At 35.6% G+C, this 13,466-nt stretch overlaps 1 protein-coding gene across 1 annotated transcript in view; it reads left to right on the top strand.

Moving 5' to 3' along the window:
* Positions 1-8,980: 8,980 nt before the first annotated feature.
* The window catches only part of LOC129753917 (opsin-3-like), a 112,930-nt gene continuing 108,444 nt past the window's right edge, over positions 8,981-13,466 (top strand). The window contains exon 1 of the mRNA XM_055749768.1: positions 8,981-10,310. The gene's annotated coding sequence lies outside the window, so the exon portion shown is untranslated. The remainder of the gene's footprint in view (positions 10,311-13,466) is intronic.

The raw sequence follows: 13,466 nt of genomic DNA, 5'->3' as shown, positions 1-13,466 counted from the left end.
ACAATTATGGGTCAATTTTATTATGCAAATAATTTTGAAATTTCGCGTTTCATTCGCTCAGTTCCATTTGGAAAACGTAAACTCGTCCTTTTTGCTTATATGAGACCTATTTATTTTGTTGGAATTTTTCAAATACCCACATAAGGGGCTTAACGGTTTAAGACGTCAATCTTATAGCATTGGAAATTTTTGCGATAGTTCAACAGATAAATATTAACATATGACAAAAACTATTCAAAAGGCATTTTCCCTGTGATCAAGCGCACATATAATATTTTTAATGCATTTTGATGACGTTATCGATAAACTAAAAATAGTAGAATGAAAAAAATTATTTTAGTTCAGTAGATATTAGCAGTTGAAATGACCGGTGACTAATAATAGTGTGTGACCCATGATTGTGGGGGGACTGTACATTCAAAAAAAAAAATACTATCACCAGAAAACAAATAGAGTACTTCTCCAGATACAACAGGAAATATAGAATAATGGTTGCTGGTTTGCGTAAACATATAGATTTTTATTAAATGGTGAGATAGTGAATCATTTGATTTCGTTTGATGAAAAAACAATATTTTGTTGCCGTTGCTGCATAAAACAAAAGCCTTGATATGGGCTGAATAAATTGCATCGATACAAAAAAGCCTTTCGAACAGTTTATTCAGCAGTGTAAAACATTCACAAAAAAGCTTGTGTACACCATTGTATAAATTTAGCAGGTGGCAATATCTTATATAGGATGGAAAAAAATGCTGAAAATTTACATAGCTGATATTCAAATATGGATCGAATTTAAAAAAAAATTACTTTCAAGTAAACAGTAATGAATAAAAAAAACCTATCTTAATTGAAATCGGAAATCCCATCGCCAAATTAACACTGATGTTGTGGAAAACAAGTCCTTGGTTTTTCCGGAGAGCGTAGTGCTTGCCCTTCATCTTTCTTCACATCGACCGAAGAACAACAAATTTTTGTATATTTTTAAACTTTAAGCACAGAGAACAGACGTACAAGCTCGAACAATTAATCGTCAAAAAATGTGTAAAATTTCAAATGGAGCCATTAAAAAAAAACCGTTGAGAAATTGACTTGAAACAGTGCCATCTATTGCGCCGATCAAAAGTTACAAATAAAAAAAGAAAGTAACATTTTGAAAGGGCATAATTTAATTTTAATTCAAAATTTTATTTTTAGTTTTCGTAATCTTAAAATTGTTTATTGTTTTTCTTCTTCGATCGTCAACATGACCAAAACTTGTAGGTATCCTGGAAAATAAAACACTTACAATCTTCATTTCTCTTTTCAACGCAATATCTGTTACATACTAAATGAAAACCGCAAAGGAATCATAAACAAGGGAGGAAAGAAGCGTACAGTTCCCTGCTAAATGCTTCATACTGTTAAATTTTGTATATACTTGCTTAAATAATGGGGTTTTCAGTTTAAAAAGGTAAAATTAAACAATATTAATTGACTGATCTCACCAAAACACATCCAAAGTCCAAAGCTTGACACAAGTAGATGAATCAATGACATTGTGAATCCTTGTTGGGCCGTTAGGATTCCACGTGGATAGAATAACACTGTTTTAGACCCCCCTCCCTTTCCGTGGACATTACTCAAAACCTTAAACACAGCTCCATGGACAACCGTGGAAATTTTAAAGCCCCTTCCCCCCTAAGTTCTCCACGTGGTATGCCCCTTTGCAGATTGCATGGAATTTGATGATGACTTTTATTTAAAGACTCAAATGTTTTGTCGATTTCTTGGCAGTAATGGTAATAATTCCCTGTGGTAAACTTTGATACACAATCGTTTTTATAGCCCTTCAAAATTCTCACTGAGAGCAGCTGCCAAGAACGTCTTCAAGCGAACGTTTTTCACGTCGATCTTTTTTTTCTTATTCCGAAAATCGTTTATTCATTAAATTAGTCTCCATAACCATTTTTCTGTCGTAGATGATTAATATTGTTGGATGTCTATTTTTATTAATATTTCCTTGTAATCCACCATCATGTTCTGCATTTATTGTTATGCCCTAGTGATCGATAATAGTACAATAAAATACTCGCCAGTTTTGACATTTGAAAAATTCAAAACCGCAACCATAGGCCGTCCACGAATTACTACATAACACGATTGCCTTCAAAAATATTTTTTGAGTTTTTTTTTTATAATAAATTTTTACTCAAAGCTACATTAGACTTCATCAGGTTCCACTTTAAGCGATATTTTAACATGCTTTTTGAAAAAAAAAATGTATTTATTTTTATAAAAACATTGACGAGTCAAGATTTTTTTAACCCTTTCAGGTGTTACGTCATATATGAGTAACCCGCCAAAATTGGTTTGTTTACAACTGTTCTTGTTTTGTTTTTTTTTTTCATCCACGTCGTGATTTGTGCACTTCCAGAAGTTCGTTCCTTTTTCGTTCGTCGTTTTGTTCGCCGGTTTGGTCACTTTTGCGGTTGGTTTTGGAAATCCCATGCCAAAAAAAAAAGATGGCCGTCGACGACACTTGCGCGTGATCCGGAATACGCTTCTTAAAAGTCGCTTTTTTTCGTTTAAAGTGTGCTCAAAAAGAGCAAAACCGGACGTAAAGTGCTGTTTGCGGATAGAAGATCGACTAGAAGAAATTGACATTTCCCAAATTCGTCGAGCAATACGAAAAATTAAAAAACCACAAAATCAAAGAAGAGAAAAATTAATTGAATGAAGAAGAAAGATTAACGCAGAAAAACAAGAAGAAATCCTAAGCTAAGTGAAGAGAAATCTGTACATAAAAAATAGGTTAAGATAGAATAAGAAACAAAGAGGAAAAGTGTTTAGATTAGTGAACTGGGATTAGTGAAAAATTAAAGATCATCCAGAGAAGAAAAGAAGAATAGAAAATAAGTTGAAATATAAGAAAGAATTGCGAAAATGAGCCAAGTTTCGACGTCCAGCAAAGCAGGCACCGAAGGGAGCCGAAAAAGTCTCCGGATTACAGGAAGCACCAAGGGATTCCAACAACTGGTTCCAGCACCCCTTTCCAAAAATTTGAATAATGGAAGGACGGGAAAAAGAACCAACATCGTGGGAGCCTCAGGAGTGATACGAAATACCATTCCAACCAATAATAGCTGCATTGCCTTTTTGCAACCCATCAAATACAACACGAGACTGTGCAAGCACCCGCTCAGTGTGGCGACAATTTTGAAGAGCGCAAACTTCGGCGGTTTCAAGGAGGTCAAATGGTTGGGCCGTTTCAGATTCAGAGTTGAGCTTAACTTAGCTTAGCTTAGCTTAGCTTACTACTCATATCCACTTTAAATCATTGAACTTGAAGAGCTTAGATATGATCATTCATTTAACACTTCAGATAAAATATTTGATTGGACTTTGTTCAACTTATGCACTTCAAATTCCATGATCGCTGGCGTGGCTAAGCAGAACAAGTTCTACCTCGCCAATGGTTGCTACTCCGTGATTGATCGAGGCCATCAGCTTTGTGCAAGGGCCAAAAGAATGGTGCTTGGGACTAGCGGTTCATTCTCAGTGCACAAAACTCATGCTCTCCCTTTGAAAATGATCAATAACGGCGCCGGCCACGTTCTAGTAGTCAATGAGGAATGAAGAAAGAATTGTTAGTAGGATATTTTCTAGGATCAATCAACAACCTTTTGTCCCTTTATATTTCAAAGACAAGTTTTGAAAATTCCAGAAACAAAGGCAAGTCAATATCACCAACTATAGAAACCGTCTATACGTCTGCGAAACTATATTTAAATATCCAAGGACAGGGTTGTGTTAGTAGGGGAGGGGTTATAGATCAGGATCCATTTTGGTTAATGGTGCGATCGAGTTTTCCTACACCTCCTATGCTCCTAGTTTTTTCTTAAGGAAACACCTATTTCTATCTTTGAGGCTGCGATAAGAAGTTTAAAAATAAAACAAAAAGGTATTTAATTTTTTTTTCTTTGAACTAACTTGTTTTCCTAATTCTTGTTCCTAATACACTAATGACACATTCCACCGTGACGTGAAATCGCTTTTCCGGACTTTTCTGCACTGTTATCATTCTAGAAGTCAACCAATTTACTTGAAAATGAAAAAAATTGTAGCAAACGGTCGCAAATTGAATTTCCTTCAAGATGAATATAATTTGGTCATTTTAAAATTTAAGTTGTTTTTGTTGTGATTAATCATTTTTGTGACGTGAATTCACGCTAGAATTAACCATTTCGGACTTTAGTACATACATCTTTGATTTCCTGTTCTCCCTGTGAAAATAGAATATCGGTGTCTTCAAATGAGTTGTAAAGAAAAAAAATACCCACAATTTGATGTACGGAACTTCTGGATTGAACAACAACGAACTAAGTTATGCTTATTTGAAGTTGTGACGTGAATTCACTCAGTTCAAACAGAACAGGGTAGTTGACTGAATTCACGTCACGAAATATAAAGTTATACTGTGGTTATACTGAACCATTCTTTGGAGTCTTCAAATTTTATGTACACTTTCAAAAACGATATTTTGTTGTTCCGACTTTTACAATCATATATTTTCAGTATCTGCACCGAACTTTTTCCTTATTTTGATAAGCACTTGAATAGCAACATATTGAGGGATCATATGTTAAAATTACTACTGTCTTCATTTAAAGATTCGCAAAAAAAAATTTTTTTTTCAATCTTTTTGTATTTTTATTTGAAAATAATGAACTTATTAAAAAAATCAAACAAATTATGCTCGATTTGTAAAAATCCGACCATCTGGAGGGTCAAAACAGCTTTCAGAGCACATTTTTCATATAAAATTTAACAAAAAATCAAATTTTGTGACGTGAATTCACTCATTCGCGCTGTTGTAACTCAGTTAGATTCCAAGCGATTTCTATAAGTTTTAGAGTTTTAGAATCGTCTTATCATTTTCAAAGATAATCTCATTTTCCTATTTAAAAAAAGTCAGAGTTTTCTCGTAAAATTAAAAACTTCCCTTTTTTTGTGACGTGAATTCACTCATTTGCGACTGTTTTTGTTCGCTTTTCAAACCAACTACATTGGTATAAACAAATTGTTTTTTCTACAAAATGAAGCCATGTTTTTTTACTTCTGATCATACTAAAAATATTTCCAAAAATAATCATCCATATATTAAAATTAATGATTTTGTAAAAGTTGTCAAAAACACCACTTTTTTCAATAAAAAAACTGATTTTCAAAATCATCTAATACATATGTAAAAAAAACTTTTTCTCTTTTTTCCGTTGGTTTTGTGTGATTTGAATTATCAAAATTGTAGTGAATTTTGAGATTTTTTAATACGCGAACGGATAAAAATCCCTTTTAAGCGGTACAAGCGCGTGGAATGTGTCTAATGTGTTTTCAGAAATGATCTTTTAAACTGAAAATACTTCTATTAAACTTAGAATAATAGTTACAAGGAAATATTAAAGTTTTGTTGATGGATGAAATGATTTTCCTCTTTGTTCCTTTTAATTTCTAATTTGTTGGTAACTGAATAAGATCATTTTTGGAAACACATCAGTGTAATTCAACTCTTTGCCTCAGTTTGATTTCGAGATTGCACGGAGAAAACAAATCAATCAACAAATTTGGTAATTCATAGTGGGATATTCACTCTCATTTAGCGGATTGATGTTTGCTTTTAATATCATTAACAATAAGCAATAAAAAGTTACTCATAACATTCGAATTTGATAGCGTTATCTTTTTACTAAAGTCATCTATAGATATGCGTCGTTTCAGATTCAGAGTTGAGCTTAATACGACGAACGACTACGATAAATTCGAGAAAATCGACTTCAAAAGGCACAACCTCCAGATCTTTAAACCCAAGTCCTTCACGGAATCGATCGCGATCGTGAGAAACATGCCAGTCGAACTAGACGAGGATGAAATCATGGACAACATCGAGTGCGAGTTCAAGGTTCTGAAAGTGGAGAGGATCAAACGCAAGAAGAACGAAGCTCTAGTGCTGACCGAGAATATCAAAGTGACCGTCGAGGGAAGCAAGGTTCCGGATCGAATCAAGGTGTATGGCTGCTGCTTTAGAGCTGAAGTGTACGTGTTTCCAGTCAAACAGTGCTTGAATTGTTGGCGATTTGAGCACGGAACGAAACAGTGTACAGCAGCCAGGAGGTGTGCAAGATGCTCAAGGAGTCATGCCGCTGGGGGAGAATGCTCCAATGCAGAGGTGTGTCTAAATTGCAAGGGAAACCATACTTCAACGGACCTTGCATGCCCAGAACGGAGGAGAAGGAATCAGATTGTTCACGATATGAAAAAGAAGGGGGTATCATACAGAGAAGCTGAAAGTCAATTTCCTAAACTGTCCAATAGGTATGACTTGCTGGCAGAAGAAGAGTATCCCGAGCTTTCAGAAAGGACAGAGGAAAGGGAAGCCTCATGCATGAGTTGGAATTTTCGCTCGCAAGCTCAAAAACGAGCGCCTAATAGCCAACGAGTAGCCAGAGAAGGCATAGTAGGCATGAGCCGACTGGAGGAAGAGATAACTTCCTGCAATCCCAACCTAGTGGAACGAATAGTGGCTAGCGTTAGAAGAGAGCTCATCCAAAGCTTGCGGGAGAAATTATGGATGAAACCCCTGATTGAATTGAGGGACCAGGTAACGAATAGGATGAAAGAATCACTAAGCGAAATTGAGGCAGACGAGCTGGTGCTTTGCATCATTAAATCCACATCTACGACGAACCTCAGCAAAGAAATTTTCCAAACAGTCTTGACAAAGACGATTTGTGCATAGATAGCGACATTCGTATTTGATTTTTAACCTCTTCCACAACCATTTTAGGGCACAAATATTATGAACCAGCCGTTGACATAGTGAGGTATCCTTTGAGTCGCTTTAAGAGATTTAGACTCGATCAAAGACTGGAAAAAAAAATCAGAATTAGTAAACGAAAAGCTTTAAACTCGAACGTTATTACCTTTTTAATATCAAAGCAATTTTTCGTTGTGAAGTATATTTTTTTGAGAATGGAAAGTGCATCATCTTAAAATTTCCAATGTGAACTACCATCGGTGATTGGTTGTCTTAGAGGCTAGGACAATGTTGTAGGGTGTTTAATATTGACTTGATTTTTTCGAACTTTGACTCCTAGAGCTTCGTCATTAGTTTTGACATTTTGAAGAATTTTAATCTCCTTCTTCAGCGAAGACACTTTTTGTTTCAACTTATTAACAGTGTTATTACGCCTTTTAATTTTTTGATTTGAAACAAAAAGTTGCCGCTTGAGTCGGATGATATTCGCCTTTTGTGAGTTCTTCAAAATTATGCCAGATTTTGTATTACGTATTCTAACAAAACTATTTGATAAGATAGAATGGTTGGCATCTTCAAACATGATACGCTGACCTAGGAAACGAAAAAGGTTAAGGTAAGGTTACTTCTTACAATTTTCTGAAATTTACATTTTTCAGATCAACGCACAATTTACATCTTCGAATGTGTCCAACAAAACAACTTTTTCCGATTTATAAAATGGATCCTCAAAAGCCAAGGGATTAAATGACGAGCTACATTTCTCGAGGTATTTCATATCTGTAGTGATGTCCAACGAATTTTGCTGCCTCAGGAAACCATTATAGTTAGTTAAATTAATATGCACCTCGAAAACTTAAGTAGCTTACGCACTTATGACTTTTTGGGATGTGTCTAACAGCACATATTGTTCCGCATTATTATTCGGATCATCCAAAAATGAAAAATTAAATGGGGAGCTACATTCTTCGAGAAACTCACAATCTGCATAGCTACCATCTTCGTATGCACTCGAAACTGCAGTTCCCATTTCTTCAGTTGGGAATATGGCATGTTGATTGTTTATGTTTTTTGTTTACACTTTACACTGCAATTTTGTTATGACAGTTTTCACTGCAGTCTTTGATGACATCTGGTGGACCAATCAAAAAACAAAACTTGATTCAAAATAGTCGTTGAAATTTTTACACAACATTCGAGGGCTGGCTTGTTTATCTGTTCTCTGTGCTTTAAGCACTCAGCATTCAACTACCTACCACTTGTTCATCTGCTTCTTTAATTGAATTAATTTCCTTTTTATTATATTTTCACTATTTGAAGACTTGAAAATTTTCTGCCTGAAAAAAATCCAACCGTCACGTTCGGCCACAGCCTACCAAGTCCCAAAACCTGAGAAAGAAATAAGGATTAGTCAATAAACAATATGTCATGAATAATTAATAAAATTTTTTTATAAAAGGTAAGAGACAAAGAACAAAATTTGTATTTATTTTGATTTCTGTTCTCATTACTGACGAAAACCATTGACATTTCTTCCATTTTTGTCCCATTTGTGATTTTTCTTTTATTTTTTTAACTCAGACCATCGAAGTTAAAGTTAATGCCACTACCAAACCGAACCAGCATTACTCCCCAACGAGAAACACCGTTCCGGATCCTATTGTTCGGGACAAAAAAGTGCCTTACCGAAAGTGATGGGTGGACAAGGAGGAGGAGGTTGTATTTCCTGCGTAAATATTGATTGTACCTACCGAGAGAGGTAGGGAGACACGTGTTTTCCGGTCGTCTCCAGCGCTGCTAGTCGATTGACGAAAGATGGGAAAACCGCCAGGATCCGCGATATGTTTACAAACAGAGTTTGGTCACTCACTCACTCATTCGCCCGAGGAACCAGGTAGTAACTCACTGTCCGCCTTTCACCGAGAGAGAGAGTTTTGTGTTTGCTTCTCTCTTGTGGTGGTCTTTGGGTGCTTAATTTCCTTTTCTTCGGGGGGTTATGGGTGGTTGTAAATCGGGAAAAAGGGAATCCCAAATCAGCTGTTTGGCTCTTCGCGCGAACTTGACACTGGAAATTTTCGGCTGACATTCGTGGGTGCGTCCTTTCCGTCTGGTTTGTCTGTCCGTTTATCCCCGATCTTGGTGCCTATATTATCAGCACCGGAGTCGACATGAATCATCAGTCGACGGTTGGATGCTGCGACTTGCAGACGAATGTCTTTCCGGTGGCACCGAAATCGTTGGATCCAGTTTCCGGTGTTTTTTTTTCTTGGTGCTTGGTGTTTGGTGCTTCGGACTAAATTTTTGAGGAAGTGTGCCAACGATAGGGGAGATGTGGCGGTGTGGCAATAGTAAATAAACGATACCGCTTATCAACCGACAGACCGAAGACCAACAAGTGGATTACTCAGTGCTCGCGCTAGTAGACACATTAAAGAGGATAGACACATTGGAGCATCCCTAGCTGCGTCGTGTTGCTTTTTTTTCGATGTGTGAATGTCTGTTTGTGATATCTTCTGCGAACATCTGCTTTTATCGACGCCTGCTTTGGGTCGGCTGTGCGTTTGCGGTGCGTTCACGTTTTTGCGGTAACAATAGAGACGAACTGTTGCCAGTTGTTTAGAAATGTGCTGTGGTTACGGCTCTATTTTCGTTCGCGTTTCATCGGTGTTGAGTGCGTTTGTTGTTGTTCGTGCTACCGGTCCGTGTACGTTCTCGCGTATTCGACACACAATGACGATGAAGGCGAAGACGTGCCATTAGTAGGGAGTGTTCGATTACATGTGCACAACCTTAATGTTTTCGCACTAGTGCTTTCGCCGGAATTTCCACCACGTTGCGAGTGGGCGGAATTATGACTTTACAGATAACGACTATCTTTTCCAGCATCCGAGTGATTCTGTTAGCATTAACCGACGAAGAACTGAAACTGAATGTGGGTTAGGTGTGTGTGATACCGATAACTAAACGACTTGAAGCGGAAAACCAATTTCCGACCAAGGCAGTTATTGAGTTTTGAAGCTCGGGAAAATGTAATATTTTCCGCTAGTTCGGCGGAAGTCAGATTAGATTTCATCGTTTGATTTGCAAAAAGCAAAAAAAAAACCTAAAGGATAAAAACACAAGTTACTATAGTGAAAAACCCACAGCAATTTTCCGCAAGTGGCAAAGGAAAAACCCGTTGGCACCTGAGGGAGGAATAAGTCAGAGTTTATGAGCCAACTCAATTCAACTCAGATCTCTCTAGAGTGAGTCGAGTCAAGTGATGTTACACAACTTCAAAGGCGATTGGTGTTTCAATCATCATCTCAGCCATTTCTCAGTCGCCTTTAGGTATAGATAAGTGCCGAGGGAGGAAAAATAAAGTTGTGTGGGCGTACAATCGCCCAAAATTCGAGTGGTGATGGAATGATTAGATAATCTGAATGTTATGTACTTATGCTGTTCGATGCTACACATTTAATAAGTGAATTATACTACGTCGTCGGAATCTACTAATGGATAATCGAAGCAGAGGAAAACGGTAAGAAATAACGTCAAATAGAAAATTGAAAATTCGAAAATTATCTTCCCAATACTCTGGTTTAGAAAACAATCCATTTAATCGGAAATAGGAGGTTCAAAATCTCTAATGATTTCCTCTCAAATCTTCATCATTAATATGAGGTCCTTCCAACAGAAAGCATCGAACGCTGATGAATTTCGAGATAATTTTACTTCTCAGTTCTCAGAACGTTTCATTGAATGGTGAACATATTCGTAGTAATCAGCAGCTGATAGAAACACAAACATCAGTGGCTAGCTTATTCCAAGCTATTTCATTCGAAAAGATATCGATGGCTTACATCGGACGGATTCTCGATAAGAGTGAGGTTCATTAATCTTGCCACATTGTTAAATATGATAAATGTTGAAAACAAATATGTATTGATGTTGTTTAGATTTACAACTAATCTTATAGATTTCTCAATCTACATTCTAAATCTTAATCTGGATTATAAATCTGATTTTGGAATATTGATCTTTATTCCAAACAGAAATTCAAAATCTAAACTAACAGTCTAGCTAACCCGAATCGGAATGTCATATCTAATCTGAATTTTAAATTGAAATTAACCTAAAAATAATAAAAAAAAACCCAAAATGCACAACAAATAAGCAAATTAATTTCTAAAACTATTTTCTTACTCATGTATACATTAGGGTGGCCCAAAATTGCACTATGTCTGGGATTTTTGAGGCTCAAGCTACAAAGGATAGCTTAGGGTGTAAGAAACAATATTTTATATGGCAGCGATTCAGAAAAATGATGTTTAGAGGTCGCACTGGTTCGAAAGTATCAAACATATACATACATGCTCTTGAAACTAAGAAGTTTTACTGATACGATTCAACATCTATCAAAATTGATGTTTTAATTCATGCGAATTTCGGTAATCTATATATATAAAAAGCAATTTCTGTATGTTTGTTTGTTTGTTTATTTGTTTTCCTCTATAGACTCAGCCGTCTTAAGAGCTAGAGAGCTGAAATTTGGCATGAATGCTCATTAGGACCAGGAATGATGAAAAATGTTTTCAGATTTTCGGATGACCCCTTCTGAAGGGGGTCGTCCATAGAAGACAAATATTGTTTTCGCGATATTGACGTTACTTTTTGTCGGATCGTGTTGAAAATTTGCACATGAGTGTTTTGAAAGACGAGAAATCGATTTCAGGTGTCAAATTTTGTGTAAGGGGTCAGCCAAAGGGGTCGTCCATATTAACTTTTCGCTGTTTTTGCGATATTGACGTTATTATACATCGTATTCATATGAAACTTGGTACATGATAGTTTTGAATGACGTGCAATCGATTTGAGGTATCGAATTTACTGTAAGGGGCCGGCAAAAGGGGTCGTCCATATTAAATTTTCAGCATCTTAGTGATATTGACGTTTTTATACATCAGATTGGGATGAAAATTTGCACATAAGAGTTATTAGGGACAAACAACTGATTCCACTTATCCAAACTAAAATCAGGGGTCGGCCGAAGGGGTCGTCCATATTAACTATTCACTGTTGATGCGATATTGTCGTTAGTATACATCGGATTCAGACGAAAATTGGTACACGATAGTTTTGAAAGATGAGCAATGGATTTCAGGTATTAAATTCAGTGTAAGAGGCCGGCAAAGGAGGTCGTCCATATTACCCTTTCAATATTTTTGCAATATCGTCGTTATTAAACATCAGATTGGGATGAAAATTTGCACATGATCAGGGACGGGCAATCGATTTCAGATGTCAAATGTTTTGCGAGGGGTCAACGAAAGAGGTCGTCGATATTAATTAATTTTTCATTGTTTTGACAATATTGACTTTATTATGCAATGGATTGCTTTGAAAATTTGCACACGGGAGTTTTGAGGGAAGCCCTTTCCTCTTCGAAAATGCTTGGCAATTGACTTTCATACAAACTGTTAAGAACATACTCCAAGTTGAAAGCGAAACGGAGTTCGTATGGGATCAGCTAGTTGACTATAAATTTCAGTAAGTTTTTTAAAAATCAAAACAAAATATTAAGTAGAAAAGGTTAAGTTTTTAAACCTATTTTTTTAATAAAAACGTCGAACCATTTAAAATCAAATTTATAGAGTTTTATTGGTAACTTAAGAGTACAGTAATTTAGTGCTCATTTTTTAATGATTGATTTGGTAGATTTTTGTGTCCTAAACTCATATCCTTCGTCAGATTTTATCTTGCAACTCCAGTTTTATGATTATGGAATTTATAAGATTTTAATTAAATTCCGAATTTGTTAATTACACTTTATTTAATAAAGAAATAATATTTTGATGATGATTGAATTCTCCAGTTTTTCAAAATTTGGAAAATTATCATTACAAGTACTCCTGATCTTACTGAAAAAAGTTAAAAAAAAAAGGGATAACTTTATTGAATAAGCTTGTTGAAGCTTGAACGATTTGATTTTTAAGAAATTATCTAGAATTTAATTTGGTCTAAAACTTGTATAAACATTCTGTAAAATTCTCGTTTGAAATAAAATGGGGAAATCAAACAAAAAGAAAACTTCCATCGCATTTGTTTTTGCAAATAACTTGCTGTCTTGGGGAAAGTTGATAATTAAGTTTAAACCTTTATTTTAAAATGTGTTGTAAAGTTTGAAAGTTTTGTCAAAAAGTCAAAAATTTCTTAAGTGATTTTAATTTATTTTTAAAAGTTATTACAAAAACAAAACCTTATAGAAAAAAAACATTGCATATTTTGATTTAGGGCATCCAGAGTGATTAAAAGATGCTCTTGAAAATTATTTGCACCTTGAAAAAATGAGGCTATGTGTAATTTTTCAACCCCCGTTGGAATCAAGTTTCAGAGGATCTTATCTTCTTTGTATTCCAATAATAATTTGATGTGAAAGCTCTTATTGTAAAGATATCGAAAATTTGTTTATAATGGAATTATTTTTACACAATTTTTTTTACATATATTAAGCGGTCCAACACACTCCCCCACACCAAAAAGCTCATATGAGCCCCCTAGTAATGGACGCTTTCTGTTCTCAGCATGTCTGGCAGCAAACAAAAAAAAACAAAAACGCGAGCAAAATTTATCCATGCTGAGAAACCTTAACAAAAATGTTTTTAAATAGTGCGATGGAATAAAGTTAGACAAGTAA

This window comes from Uranotaenia lowii, chromosome 3, assembly GCF_029784155.1.
Source record: "Uranotaenia lowii strain MFRU-FL chromosome 3, ASM2978415v1, whole genome shotgun sequence".
Taxonomy (NCBI): Eukaryota; Metazoa; Arthropoda; class Insecta; order Diptera; family Culicidae; genus Uranotaenia; species Uranotaenia lowii.
The sequence above is the reverse complement of the archived record's forward strand: the minus strand, read 5'-3'. Positions and strand labels throughout refer to the sequence as shown.